We start from the raw sequence: 14,802 nt of genomic DNA on the forward strand, positions 1-14,802 counted from the left end.
ATCTGGGGGAATGTGCTGGTGTGGTACAGTGTGTTCTTCAGTGCTTTACGCGATATTGGCCCAAGTTCATTTTGACAGAGAAGCACTGCAAAGCTTTTTGGAGGTGGTGGTTTTAAAGAATGACAGGCAGTCCCAGCACCCTTGCTAAAGCACTAGACAATGTGTTGTCTTTGTTGCCTGTGAGCAGGAGGCCCGGCTGACACCAGCAATATACTGTACACCTGAGCTCTGCAGAGGCATAGCTGCTCCCTGAAGCCACAGAATGCTGATGCTTTTTATGTAATCTAGGCATTTTATGTAATCTAGGATCTGACATACCTTTGCTTTCTGGGAACTGACTGGGGTTTTGGAACTGTATTAAAACGGTGATTTGTTTCCTCAAGTGATGCTTTCAGAGAGGCTCTGTATTCCTCCAGGACTCTGCAGAGTGTGGTTGTGTGTGCTGTGATTTGGAGTTACCAGGTGTGAAGTGTCTGCTAGAGTAATGCTGGCCTTCCCGAGGAGGAGCTACTAAAAGCTTGGTCTTTGGCAGAGCCCTGCAGATGGTGCTGTGGTCCCAGCTTAGCTGTGTGCTGGGGAGCAGTCCTGCCACAGACTTCCTGCTGCGTGGGAGCATGGCAAGGTGCAGTCCCCCGATGGGAAAAGTCGGGTCAACAGAGGACTTCAGTGGAGATTCAGCTGCAAAATGGGGCTTTAACCTCTGTTCCTGTAAAACAGAGCTTTGGTGTGGGGCTCGTGTAGGGAAGCTGGAAGGGGACCTCACAGCTTGTGATACAGGACTGGGATCGTACCCCATGCTATTAATGGGAAGCCTGAAGTCCCGCTAGGGCTACTTTTATCCATGATCTTGGACAATCTCTAGTATGCTGGAGGACAGATGTAGAGTACTATTCTTGTTCTGGTGTAGTTCCCATGTAAGTACCCTGAAGTACTGACCAAGCCAAAACTTGCATTAACGTTTTATTTGGACAAGTTTTCAAAGCTGTTTTAAGTTTTAATAAATTACTATTTGTACTCCAGGTTGCATCCAAAGGGACAAATACCCAGTGAGAGAAGGCTTTTCTCTCACAGTCAAGAAGATGAGATACCTAGAGAAACATTATCCAATTTTCAGCCTATTTCCTCTCCCATAGATATTTTTATATGCTTTAAGTGTTGGAAGTTTCAGAAGTTCCTTCCTGTGGACAGTCATGTCACAGTCCTTCTCTGTTTATTTTGGCTGGCAGCTGCTTTCAAGTCTCAGCCTGGTCCATCCAGTTCCTCATGAATGGAGAAGGCTATTTACATTCTACCGTCCTCCAGCCCTGGGATCCTGCCAGGCCATGCTCTGCATTCAGCTGTTGCATCTGGGACAGGTAGCAGAAATTACTATAGCCTCAAGGATGTTCTAAAAAGTGTCCCAATTGCAGAATCAGACCTGTTCCCAGCTTTCTTCTGCCTTGCAGTCACCTCTTTGGTTGTGCCAGATGGGTTTAGGCTGACATAGCTGGGGCTCACAGTCTGCATCTGAACTGTTCCTAAGATTTGCCCTGGGGTGGTCTTTTCAAAGTAGGAGGTAGTGTGGTGTCGTGTGGGATACCAACTCCATATGCACTGGACTTTTTGGCAAAATCAGCTGTTTTTCAAGGAATATGCTCATGAGTAAACTGCTTTAGGGTTTTTTCTCTCAAGCTTGTGGATTTCACTGTTGGGGACAGTGTGGGTGGGGATGACAAAGAAGGGGGAACCTGTTTGCAGCAGTTCCTGCCTACAAGCAAGGCCTGAGTAATTGCAGTTGTTCTCAAAAGCATGTGTGACTTGCACTCTCTTCTCCATCTTGTTGCTAAGTCAGAGGCAAAGAAGCTGATGTTCCACTTTGCGCCCTCTGGGAACTTTAATGCTGCATTTGCTGGAAACTTGCCAGCGGCTCCATCCTGTACTGATGGTCACCAATTCTGGATTCAGATCCCTGCGGTGTGAAAAAACTGCAGGCCTGACCTTGGGTGTATTATTGTTTACTCTGTTCCCTGATGTTAGAGTCGGAATGGTCTCCCTTTGTTGTTTTACAGACCATTATGAAGAGTATTTTATATGGAAGATGCTTCAGAAAGGACAGTGACTGTCCTGTGGTGATCTCATCTTCAATTACATCCAGAAAGAGCGAAGAATGAGCCATCTTCTGTGAAGTCCATTTCATCTGCTTCTTGGTGTCAGAGCACACCACACTGCTGCAGCACGATCAATGAGATTTGCTTTGCTGATTTCCAGTGCTTCCAGTGCAAAACCAGAGGATGTGGTAGTCAGGCAAAGTATTAGCACTAGCTTTTCTGCAAGAAGCACATCTCTGAGGGTGATGAGAGGGTGAAGCAGAGATGAACCAGCCTGCTGCAGAGTGCTGAGAAAGTGCATCCTGTTCACCACAGCAAGTCATTTGTTTACAGTACTTGAGCATCAAATATGTTGCTATTGCAGACAGGTGGAGAGAAGTGCTGCAGTGTGCTGTGATCTCCGTGGTTTGTCTCCTTTATGTGGTTAATGTCAGAACTATAGCTTTGTTTAAGTGGCAGCTTCTAGCTCTAAAGGTATGCTTCATCTTCTCCCTTCAACAGCAGACCTCAGTGGGCACTATTCTATGTCTTGCATGCTCATCCTAGTATTTTGGGCAGAGTGGACATCAATGTGCTATTTCTGTTGCATCCACCCTGACACAGGATGATAACCGTGACCCACAGGGTATAAGTCCTTACAACAACTGCATGGGAACATGCTGCTGCCTGGCGAAGAAGGAACCTTTTCCCCATTAAATATTTGCTCTGGGTTTAACTTGCCTCAAAGGGCTACATAAATAGTCTCAGGCTTTGTCCTGTCCATGGCAGAGAACATCAGGAGACATTGCAGGAATTCTCAGCTCCCGGGCTGGAATTTGCAGCATGGCAAAGAAGACTTTGCCATCTAAATATCCAGGGGCAGCAGGTGGGGCAAGAAACTGAAGCACAGCAAAGGAAGGACCATGGCAGAGTCACAGGAAGAGCTCAAATGCTCTTAATGGCAGTTCTGGTAACCTAGCTATAGCTGTGCTTGTTCCTTCCTTTCTTGATTCTTTAAATAGGACAACCATCCCTGCTGGCACTTGGGAGGATGATTAGTGCCTGGAGATAAAGAGGTAGTTATTGCTACTCCTTCCTGTTTGCATGAGGAAAGGATGGGAGAGCATGACCAGATAAATGTTCAGTTTTGTAAGCCTCAGTCTTGAGGTATGACATGAGGGTAATTTTCACAATTTGTGTTACTGGCACAGCCTTTACTGAACACTGGAGGACCTGGACATAAGCAAGTGACAGATGGAGGAGGAGGGAAGTGGGAAGGAGACTATTACATGAAGTTCATCTAGAGAAGACAAAATTCTTGAGAAAGGGTGTGTTAAAATGAAGCTGAGGTTTCAGGAGGGAAGGCCTCTGCTGCAACACTCCTGCTTTGCCAGTCTGAAACAATGAGTAGGAGTGTGGAGCTGAGTCTCCATAAAGTACAAGTTGTACATAGAAGGCAAACTCTGAGCATTTCTGCCTAATGTCTGTACTTCGAAGAGTGATTGGAGCACCTTCTCCAGTGTGGATACTTTCTGATGGACTACAGACCATGGGCAAGCAACAGTGGACAGAGCATGGAACTCTGAGGAGCCTTGTTCATCAAGAGCAGAGCACTGCTCAAAGTGTGTCACAGAGATGACACTTGCCCATGTTTCTATAAACACTGGTTGTATGGTTAGGTGACTGGATGGGAGGAAGAACTCTGCTTCTGGTGGGACATGTTCAGCAATTCGTACATGGGAGATGTTGATTTCCACTTTATGGTAGCTGCTGCCTGTAGCTTTAGCTCTCTATCTGCTGCTTCTTCCTTTCTTGCTCATTCACTTGTCTCCTGTGATTTTATATACACCACAGCCTGTGCAGAGGGTGGCAGGCCCGTCATCTTGATGGCACATGACCTGCTGCTGCAGAGCCATTACCTGGCAGCCTGAGCTGCTGTAAGGGCCACAGTACCTGGCAAAGGTGCTAGAAGAGTGGCCATCAAAATCCTCACTGTTTATCTGAGACACTGGTGAATACAGTTGTTTGTGTTGTTGAAAAAGGCTGGAATTATTATAAAATTCCTGAGCTGGCATTTGGCTTATGATTAATAACTTAGGTTTGACTAGTGCTTTGGTGTTCCAGCTATAAGTCCCAAGTAGGCTTTTACAACTCTGTTGACCTCAGTGGAGTAATTCCACTCTCCAGCTGGGTTGAAGTTGGCTCACCTGGTGATATGTGGTGTTTCTGTTCTGTGAAACAAGCATCCAGTCAATAATTTAAGCCTTTCCAGAGCCTGGAGGCTGTTAAGCTGACACATCTTTTCTCCTTTTCCATATAACTCTGCTGCTGATCTGGGAGTGCCTTTTCCACTATCCCTTTTGAATTCAGCATTGCTGCTTTTCTGGAGTGCTTCTTGGAGGATTTGCAGTTCATAGTGGTTTTGTATTGCTATAGTGCTTAGAAGCATTTCTCACAGGTTGCTCCATCTCTCTCTAAGCTCTCAGTACTCTGTTCCCCTGCCACTATCTTGTTTTGTAATTCTCCCCTGCCAATGTTGTTGGCTTACGTGGATAAATTTCTTTATGCTAGATAAATTTATTTCTGCTAGAGTAAGCTTGTGACAGAAAAATCCTGATTTATAAAGCAGTTTTGTCTTGTATTGTCCTTCATGTCATTTAGCTGCTGATGGGGTTTGCTGAGAGGGGGCCATGATGCTGGCTTATGCTCTCTTTGCTTCAGAAGAGCAGATGAAGATTGTACTTCAGTTAAACAGGGCTTGTTCATTTAATGTGTATAGGCAGTGAGCACTCAGGCTGAAAGTAGATTTTGTACTTTAACTTCCAGGTCAGTGAGTTTTTTGTCTTGTTTGTGTCAGCAGACAGAAGACCTTTGTTCAGCATCATGACTTTTTCCACCTCAGTAACACACAAGCACACACACATGTGATGCAGGTCCTGAACTGTGCAATAAACTCCATGCTAAGTTCCATAAGCCTAGCAGATATGTCATCTGTTCTGCTTCAGGGCTTGATTTTGTGCCCTATTGACCAGCAATAAAGCCAAGAATGTGGATGTATTTAGGTATTAATTTAATTTGGCTTTTCCATCCATCATTGCCCATGTAGGGAGGAAAAGGAGAATAAATACATTGAGAGTGAAAATTGAGTCTTTGGGAGGTGGTCTTTGTAACTTGTGAAAGCTGGATAATTTAATGAAATTAGTCAAATATTTAGTAATTAAGTAACTTTATTACTAAGTAGGGCCAGGATGAAGGCCAGGCTAAGTCATGAGCACAAAAATTGAAAGATGAGCACATCTAGATGAATGCCCTGTAGCCTGTTGTTGGTGTCTTGATCACAAAATAACCGCTTTAAATCCTGACTTTGCAGCAGTTGGTGCTTGCAAGCTCCCTCCCCTGCTTATGCAGGGTCTGGAAAAGCAAGAAGGGAGGCACCATACAGCTGCTGAAGGCCTACCTTCTCCTGACCACCCCTCTAGACAACGTGGGCATCCTCTGGGAGGTGTGGGTACTTGCCAGTAGAGCCCTGAGCTCTATGGATAGCAGTGTACCTCCCACACAGGAGCTTGGCACTTCTGCCTCCTGAGGTCTGGCGTGCTGCTTTCCCGCAGACAGTGGGCAGAAGAGTGCAGGCAGCCCTTTGTTTCCTTGCTCTTCTCTTCTGACAGTGCCTCACTCCTCCAAAGCTCTTCTTAGCCCTGGAGTGCTCTTGGACTCAGCTGTGCCCAGCCTGCCATAACCTCACTGTTTGCACCATGGATCCCTGCAGAATTCCCTCTGTCCTGATCCTCTTGGACTTTGTTCCTAGCAAAAAATCCTGCTCAGGCCTCTCAGAGTTAACGTTCATTAGCCTAACTCAGAATTGCTGTTTCCTGGGAAGCTGTGAGTCTGTAAAGCTTGTTTGTTATTTTTCCTCCTCTTTAATCAGAATTAGATAATTTATTTTTTTAATTTCCTATGAGGACACTGTGTCCTAGATTTTGAGTTTTAGAAATGTTTTGCTCTGGGATTTCTGACTTTTTGAGTTACATGCATTTGAAGTTGTTGTACTGCTTATGCTTACTTCTGATTTGCTAAGTAAATGTAGTATTAGGTCACAGTGTGTATATTGTATAAGAAAATACAGTAGTTGGTTACCTTTTTTTTTTAATTAATAAGAACTGCTGCTTCATATGACTGAAATATCTTCTCTTGTTCTCTAGAACAAGAAGTCCTGTATTTGCAGTGTAGTGAAAGTCTGGCAGTGCCATTACAACACCCAGAAATATCCTCATCTAGAAAAGCAGGTAACATTTTGTTTTGTAGTAAGTAGCAATTCATCTTGATGATCGAAAATGTAATAAAATGCTTCACTGTTTCTTTCATGTCGGGGCAAGGTAATAATGATGCACTTGGAATAAAAACCTCTGAGATAAAATATGTATAATTTGGAAGTTATGAAGTAGAGCTTCTGAACTGCCAGAAGCAAAGCTGTTCCAGGTAGCAATGGCAGGAACTTTGATCAAAATCAATGCTCTTTCAAAAAACAAATTAAAAAATAATCTTCTTAAAATAAGTTCTTTCCAGGAGGATGTTTTGATGGTGCTTTTCTACTACCTCTCTATCTTTCCCTCTTTGTTACATTTCTTAGCATTGCAAGTAGGAAAAACTTAGATGTTTCTCAGTAGGAATGTAAAATTGAGTATCTGTAGTGAAAATCCTCAAAATTCTTTCATTGCCCGAGCTGCTCCTCTCTGGCTCCTGCACTGCTCGTAACACATCACATCAGATGTGAAATAAGTCTTCTTATCCTGAGGGCAGACACATACTGGTCAAACAGCTGCTGTCTTTCCTGCCCCTGGCAGGGGGGAAGGACAGTGTTCTCTCCCTGTTGGGCCTCTTCCATGGAGACATCTTTCCATGTGGAGGAAATGGCAAACGTGGTCATGCCTATTTCTTTTTCCTAAGGTGCTGCCCAAACAAGCAACACAAAAGGGTTCCAAAAAAACCCCAGGATGGTGTGAGCAGGGAAGACAGCATGCCTGACTGGGAGACCACAGGATTAATAGAGCCAAAGTTTCCTTTTCTGTTGTGCTTTGCACTGGGATTTGCTGAGTAGTGGATGGGCCTTTGCTGCTCTTGTGGAGGAAGGTGTTTCTGTGGTAACCTTTCAGCAGTCATCACTGCAGGCACTGGTGGGAAGCCACAGTTTGGGGAACCAGATTCCAGTGTGTCTTATGGCACAGGTGAAGAGTTTATCAGATAGTCTTAAATTAAATCCATGCAGCTATCACACCATACAGTTAAAAGAAAACAAACTGATACCATAGAAACAGGTTGCTTGTTTGTTTTTCAGTGAAGATGTTCAATTTGGCAATAGCTTCCATAATGAAAGAGTGTGTCTGGGCTGTGGCATGGCAAAGAACTGCAGTGGCAATGGGATTTATAAGTAGGGTATTTTCATGGGAACTGGTACACAATGTAGGCCTCATTGGTTTTAAGATGTAAAGTAACCCAGCAGAGAAACATGCGTCAGCAGTGTGCTGCTGAAACTGGTCTGCCGTTAGCAAGACACAGCTGCCATGTTCACCTCGCTCCACTGATTTAAATAATTCCATTTTTGTGATATTATTAGCGAAAGAAACTCTTGCCTAACGCAGAGGGCTAAGCTCTCCAGAAGACAGAAATAAAGATCCTGACAGCTTTGTTGCAAATGCAGAGATAAGAGGATGAGTGAAAGTTTTTGTGTTAGTGTAGAACAAGCAGATTTCATTAACTGGTTTCTGCTGTGTGACCTTAAGGCCATTGGTACTGCTAGGATCTGGAAGCAATGCATGAGTGAAGGCAGGGTATGAGGGCAGTTTCTGGAACTATGCCACTGAAATAGCACTGGACAAATTCCCATGGGTGTGCTTCTCTGAATTTTATTTCCATAAAACAACACATGTCCCCACTTGCCCCAATTCACTGGGTTAGATTGAAGTTTGGAAAATGGAAAAATTCTTTATTCCGCAGGCTAAGATCTGGGTTCAGCTATGTCCAAAGGGATTCTTTATGCAAGTATGAAAAAGCCTTTGGGTGTACTTAAAAGGTATTTTGTGTGCCATGTCTGGGTTTCTACTGAAAGTGGGTCTTTGAAAGGCTAGGCAAAAGGCAGGCATCATAGCTATGTCCATGACAGGGGAAGCTGCAGGGAAATCCCAGTGTAATTGAGTCAGCAGGAATTCTGCCTGGGAGCAGGGAACTGGTGTTTCATTAGCAGAGCAGCCTGAGGAGAACTGTCCCGTGTATTCATGTCATCAGGGAAAGTTCAGTGGATGTACTTGACCATTCTGAAGAGGTTGTTTGGCTGCATTTTTGGAGCTTGTAGATTCTAGGTAAAGGCTTTGTACTTCTGAACAGGACAGAAGTCTTAGATGGGGGGCCTAAGGGAGTCTCTGTCCTTCTGTCACTTCTGACTGAGCCAGGGTTGAAGACCAGAGAGCCAGTGTTGACCAGAAGGCCTGGCAACAAGGGAAGGGGAAGGAGGCCTGGCAGGCATAGGATCAGAGGAGTCTTCTGTGGGAGTTTGCTTGTTTTAAAGTTGGGGAGCAGGGCAGTGCCCCTGGTACCTGCACTGTGTGTGGGAGAGTCCTGCAGAAGCACAGGACATTGTGCTGGCACCTGCTTCAGGCCATGTGTGTCCCTAGCCAGTGTGGGAGTGACATGCATGAGCTGCTGGCAGATGGGAGTAGAGGAGGGAATGAGCTGAGTGCTGAGGAGGCTGCTGGAGGCAGCAGAGGAACTTAGATAGCAATAGGAACATATGGTGAAGTGTCAGGGCTGATAGGGTTGTAGTCCTGCCACAAACAGGGATGTTTAAAACCAAGATGCAAGAGCGTGCCAAGAACACTGTGTACAGTTCTGTCAGAAAAATGTGATCACACAGGAGCAGGTGCAGAGCAGGGCTAGGAGGATGAATAAGAGACAGAAAGCTGAGCAGATGAGAGAGAATGAAACGCCATGAGTTTGTTTTGCCTGGCATAACAAAGACTGGGAGAGGAACGTGTTGTCTCTCTGTAAACACTTCATTGGAAAGTAAATACTAGAGGAGAAGAAAGGGTCTTTACAATAAAAATCAATCCTGACACAAGGACAAATTGGTACAAATTTGCTATTAATGAACTTAGCCTGGAAATAAGATTTTGAACCACTAGAGGAGTGAGATTCTGAAGCAGTCTCTCAAAGGGAGAAATGGAAACCAAAGGAGCTTTGTAAAGAAGCCTAAGGAGCCTGCAGTAACAAAAGGAGAGCAAATTAAATCTCTGACAGTGTCTCATTTTATTTTATGCATGTTGATGCTATAGACAGCCTGAACCAGTAGTCTACACAGGAGGACAAGTTGCAGCAGGACGTGGAAGCAGCAGTCAGCAGCCATAATTAAGAATCAATAGCCAAGTTACAAGGCTGCTTTGGCTGTATCTAGTGTTTAAGAACAGAAACTTCATCAAAGTGGCTAAGTTTAGAGCCTTTTCAGAGCATTTTTTAGAACCAAACCTTGACCATTAGGACTCTGTGCTAAATCTTCCCTTTCAGCTTCCCGGTTGCTGCCATTTTCTGCTCCATTCTGGGACAGATCCACATTGTGGCTGTAATAGTGTAGTTTTGTCTCTGTGCCCTTAATTCCTCCTTCCTAAAAGATTGGGATGTTTTAGGACCTGTTCTGAGAACACCTACTATTTTGCTGGAGACTTTCCAAGAGAGCCTTTTGGCATGAAACTGTAGAAGGAAGGTTAGCAAAGTTCAGCAGAGCTGTCTTTGTCAGAGGAGGTGCTCAGATCCTTTTGCAAACCAGCTTTTTGGCTTGTAACAAGCTTGAAACTGTGTTGGTAAATTTTTTGATTAAGAGAAAGTTAAGTAATTTCATGGAAGTGTTTTGAACATTACAGGGTTATCCCAGGACAGAACTGAGGAACGGTCACCTATAGGATAAGCTGAACTTGAGAGGAAAATGCAAATAGATAAGCAAAAAAACCAACCAGCTAACTTCTGCCATTAATGTGGTACACAAAAAGGTATTCCCAGAAGGGCAATTCTTTGCAACTGGGACAAAAAATGCAAGAAGCAAGCAAGAAATAGAAGCTGTATCTAGACAGAAGCGTGAGGAATTAAAGAAGAGATAGTAGAGCACGCAGATCAAGTATCTTTTTTCAGCTCTTGATCAGACATGAGGATTCTGGGCAAAGAGAGAGTTTACTTCTCATTCCATCTGGCTGCAGACCTGAAGAGTCTCGGAGATACATGAGAGAAAGCTGGAGGAGCAGTATTGCCCATCTGAGGAAAAAAATCTGCCTTGTATTTTGCCATGCTATCTGTGGTGTAGCTCTGCTGAGTTTGGTTTTCCATGCAGCATTTTTCTCATACTAATAGACATTTTTGTCTCCCAGCATGGTCCTGACTTGGCAGTAAAACTAAGCAGAGTGTTGAAAAGTTGTCTTTTATCGATGGAGTCAATGCATTGGAGGGATAAAGTGGACAAAAAAATTGCATTTCCCAGAAGCTCTTAGCTGATGATGTGAAGCATTGCAGGTTTTTCAGAAGTGTCCAGCTTCTTTTGGCTCCAGCTTATTAAACTGTTCTGCTCTTGCATTTTCAAGTCTCTCAGCAGGGATTTTGGTAGGCAGAGGGAAAATAACAAGAGGCAGACACCCAGCCCTCAGGGATGCATGATCTGCAGTTGCTGTTGACTTTGAGGGATGTTTCTCCCCATTTGACCTGACAGATCAAGAGAAACAGGATTGAATCCTGGTCTTACCTACTATAAATGAAGACAAAAAGTTGTGTTCTAACATAGCCTGTCTGAAGATGAGTGCAATCCTACTCTTACTCTTCCCAGCAGAGTCTTTTATCATTACAAAAAAAAATGATCATCAGCAGTTACTACGAGACTGGCACACTAAGCTAAGACTGTTTCATCAGCTGAAGATTGTAACATTTAAATTATTTACATTTGTTAATGGATAATTCCTACAAGATTAGCTCCCTCTTCTGAAAATTTGGAGTGTTAAATATTCTGATACCATTGTGATAGGTCTGACTTTCTGTCTAGTTTCCAGAAGTTAAAAGCTGTGGTTGGATTCTGTGAGACGTAGATCTGTAGCCTGGAGGAAAAATTGATTTTTCTGTCACTTTTCTTTTCCTACAGTATCTGAAGGATAGAGTGAGAGACTTATTATTCTGTAGAGACAAAAGTTTTGTCCTCAGTTGTCCTAACAATGCCTGTTCAGATATGACAAGAATATCTCTGTTCCAAGCTGCCTTAGGTAGTTTGCCTGAGAAACAGAGGCATTTGGAAGGAGCCTAGTGACATGCTGAGTAGCTCACAGTCTTCTCTCTTGGCAAATAGAAGAGATGAATACAGCAAACACCACTTACTAAGAAGTTGAAAGGCTAAGGAAACTGTAACTAAGATGGATCAGTCTCCTTCTGAGATCTTCCACAAATTCTTTTGTACTCTTATTACAATGTTCCAGTACATAAAGAGTGGCTACCAAGAAGATGGAGACTCCCTGTTAACAAGGAGTTGCATGGAAAAGACAAGGGCACAAGTTGCTCCTGGGAAGATTCTGATTGGACATGAGGTAAATTTTTCACCATGAGGACAGTTGAACACTGGACTAGTCTCCCAAGGCAGTGGTAGATTCCCCCACATTGTACAGTTTTAAGTCTCAGCTTGATAGGGTTCTGAGCCACCTCATACAAACTACAGTATTATCTAAAAAGGTTGGACCAGATGATCCTTGAATCACAGAATCATGGAATAACCAAGGCTGGAAAAGACCTTTAAGATCATCAAGTCCAGCCTATGACCAACACCACCACAACAGATAGACCATGGCACTAAGTGCCACATCCAGCCTTTCCTCAAACACATCCAGGGACAGTGCCTCCACCACTTTCCTGGGAAGTCTATTCCAATGTCTAATGACCCTTTCCATGAGGAGAGGTCCTTCCAACCTGGCATTCTATGATTCTCTGTCAGTTTAACATAGGGGATAGTCTGTATAGGGGGTAGTCAAAACAAATTTCTGTGTTTCTTTCCATTTGTTTTCCTTTCTTCCTCTGCTACTCCGTTCTTCCATGTCTTTCCGTGACAACTTAAATGAAACCAAATAAGATGCTTGGTATGTAGTGTACTGGCTTAATTCCTTTTCTTTGTAACTCAATGTAAGGAACTTTTGCACATCAAAGAGCTATTTTTTTGTTATCTTAATTTCAACAAAACAGCAATAACAAACAAAGGGCTCCACTCTCACTTGCCTTCCTTTTTTGGTATTGGTTACTCCAAAGCACAGCAGTGATGTAATTGCAGTGGAAAAAGGACCTAAATAATTCTGAAAAATTAGTAGTTGTAAACTTGTGAGTTTTGTCCTGAGTGCACATTCAGTTTTGAAACTTTAATTTTTGCAAGATGTTCAAGCTTGGAACAGTGGGTGGTCATGGGTTTGTGTATTCCCGTAAATTGTATTGAGAATCTGTCTCAGCTGTGGACATTGCAGAATGGCATTGCTCTCAGAATAATGGAAATGTTTGGAAAATGTTTGCTGTATCTTTTTACCGTGTTTCACTGCCACATCTCCTGTCTGCTGCCTGTATGAGTTAGCTGCAAAATCACGTTTATCCTGGTTTACATAGCTACAAGGGCTGCCCTACAGACTGAGTGCTTGCAAAAACTAACAGTGGGTGTCAACCCACCCTCAGTTGCGTGGAAAAGCAGATGTCAGTGAAGCAACCCAAGCAGACTTCTTCAATAAGAAAAGAAAGTTGCATGATATTTGCCGGTTAGCAGGGATAGCTGAATTGAAAAAACAAACAAACAAACAAAAAACACAGGGTTTTTTTTCTCATCAGAGGGTCCTTTTTTTCACACACAAATGCAGTCCTGCTTGTCCTGTCAGAATGAGATGCTCATCACCTCCCTCATAATGAGTTTCAGTCTTTCCACTTACTTGTGCCATGATGAGGGTCATTGCGAAGAACCTGTTCAACTCTAGTTGGCATTAGCTTCAGTCTGACAATAAGTAATGGGGGGTGGAGTACATGAATCCCAAAGAGTGTGTACATAAATTCAGATTGAGGAAACTGGTTGAGTTTGCATTTCATTTCACAAGAGAGATTGAAAAACACAGCCATAGTTTCCCTGTAACCTGAGTGCTCCTGTTCATGATTGTCAAGATTTTTCCATTAAAAGGATAAAATCCCTGCACTGAATAATGAAAAGTCTTTATTCTAGAAGTTACATTCTCCACTTGTAGCTCACTTAAGATGTAAGTGCAACTCTGATATAAAAGACACCCCATCTCCTGTCCTCCTACCAGCCGTTCCTGACCCCACGGTGAGCTTGGCAGCTGCCAGAGCAGCACATCTGCTCTCACTGAGATGGGTTCTTGCTGCCACAAACGAAAAAGTTAAGAACTAAAACAACTGCCATCATGAGAAGACACTGGGAGCCCTGTGCTGATTCTTCTTTGCAGAATTCCAACACCTGATGGACAGGGCCTTGCTGCCTTCTTTGAAAGACAAGGCAGCTACAGGGGATTTATAGATATTTTTCCATACAGCAGACAGGGAGCCTGGCAGCATGGAACTTGACCCATCCCTATGGGTTGGTTCAGATCTAAGTGATGTGAGCCTGTTCTTGAAATATGTCAACTATAACCAGTGCCACAGCATCATATTTTGTGGCACTTTGTCTAAAAATATCTGAGGGGAAAAAACTTCTTCTATGCGGAAGCCCTCCCATGCTCAGTTCAGTCACTGCTCACAGTCTCATTGGGAAGATGCAGCAGATGAAAAGAAGGAGCATATGACATTAGAAGATGGATTAATAATATGAAGAAGGAGGCCACAGGAAGTGAGGTATACCCCATCTTTCCCTGGCTGGGCATGATCTTCTACAGTCTTTGTAATACAGACCTCAGTGCCAGCTACTGAGGTGGATGTAGTTTTTGATGTCCACTTCTCTGATTATGGATGATGACACTTCTTAAATTCTGAATCAAGGGAGTCTGCATTCTGTGTTGTCTGCTGCCCAAAGGTTAGATTTAAATGTAGCTGAACAGCCGAGGAGGAGGAGGAAGGGATGTTTGTGTGATACTATGCTAGACTCTGGAGAGGAAATCCATTTGAGGAGGTGAGCTAATGTGAGGTAATGCTCTGAGAAAAACCTATACAAATCCCCAGCTACACTAGCTTCAATGTTGTGCCTTTTGGTCTGGCTCTTCTGTGTTGCAGTTGACCAGGAGGAGCCATACTAAACTGTTCTTGCAGGTGATGAGGCATTTGCTGTTAATTTCACTGGCTCATGGTTAGGGTTATAATATAGAGACAGGGCATAATCTAGTAAAAGTTAATTTTAGCTGTAAGTATCATTGCATATCACAGTGTGAGGTGCTTCTCTTCTAACCTGTTTCTATGAAGATGTAGTGCTTCTTGTTTTACCCATTTTTCTGAAGTGCTTGCACCTTCACCATTCTTGAGCCATTCACATGGACACCTGTTGGAAGTGCTGAAATGCAATCATGCAGGCTGACCCGTTGGAAGTATCTGAAATGCAATCATGCAGGCTGACCTGTTACACAACCTTGGGCTGCAACACACCTGTAATTTTCCACCTTAAATCCTAATACTGCTGGGAGGGGCTAATGGTAGTTGTGACTCACAGCAAGTGACTCACAACCTGCCAGTTGCCTGCCCAGCTCTGATAAAATCTCTTCAA

The 14,802-nt window shown here is 43.6% G+C and overlaps 2 protein-coding genes across 2 annotated transcripts in view; one reads left to right on the forward strand and one right to left on the reverse strand.

Annotated features, from left to right (window-relative positions):
- C9H3orf18 (chromosome 9 C3orf18 homolog) overlaps window positions 1-14,802 on the reverse strand; it is a 107,641-nt gene that overhangs the window by 39,380 nt on the left and 53,459 nt on the right. The gene's annotated exons all lie outside the window — the stretch shown is intronic.
- The window catches only part of MAPKAPK3 (MAPK activated protein kinase 3), a 112,640-nt gene continuing 103,770 nt past the window's right edge, over window positions 5,933-14,802 (forward strand). Inside the window, exons 1-2 of the mRNA XM_051627533.1 lie at window positions 5,933-5,948; window positions 6,269-6,352. The gene's annotated coding sequence lies outside the window, so the exon portion shown is untranslated. The remainder of the gene's footprint in view (window positions 5,949-6,268; window positions 6,353-14,802) is intronic.

The sequence above is a fragment of the Apus apus genome, chromosome 9, assembly GCF_020740795.1.
Source record: "Apus apus isolate bApuApu2 chromosome 9, bApuApu2.pri.cur, whole genome shotgun sequence".
NCBI lineage: Eukaryota > Metazoa > Chordata > Aves > Apodiformes > Apodidae > Apus > Apus apus.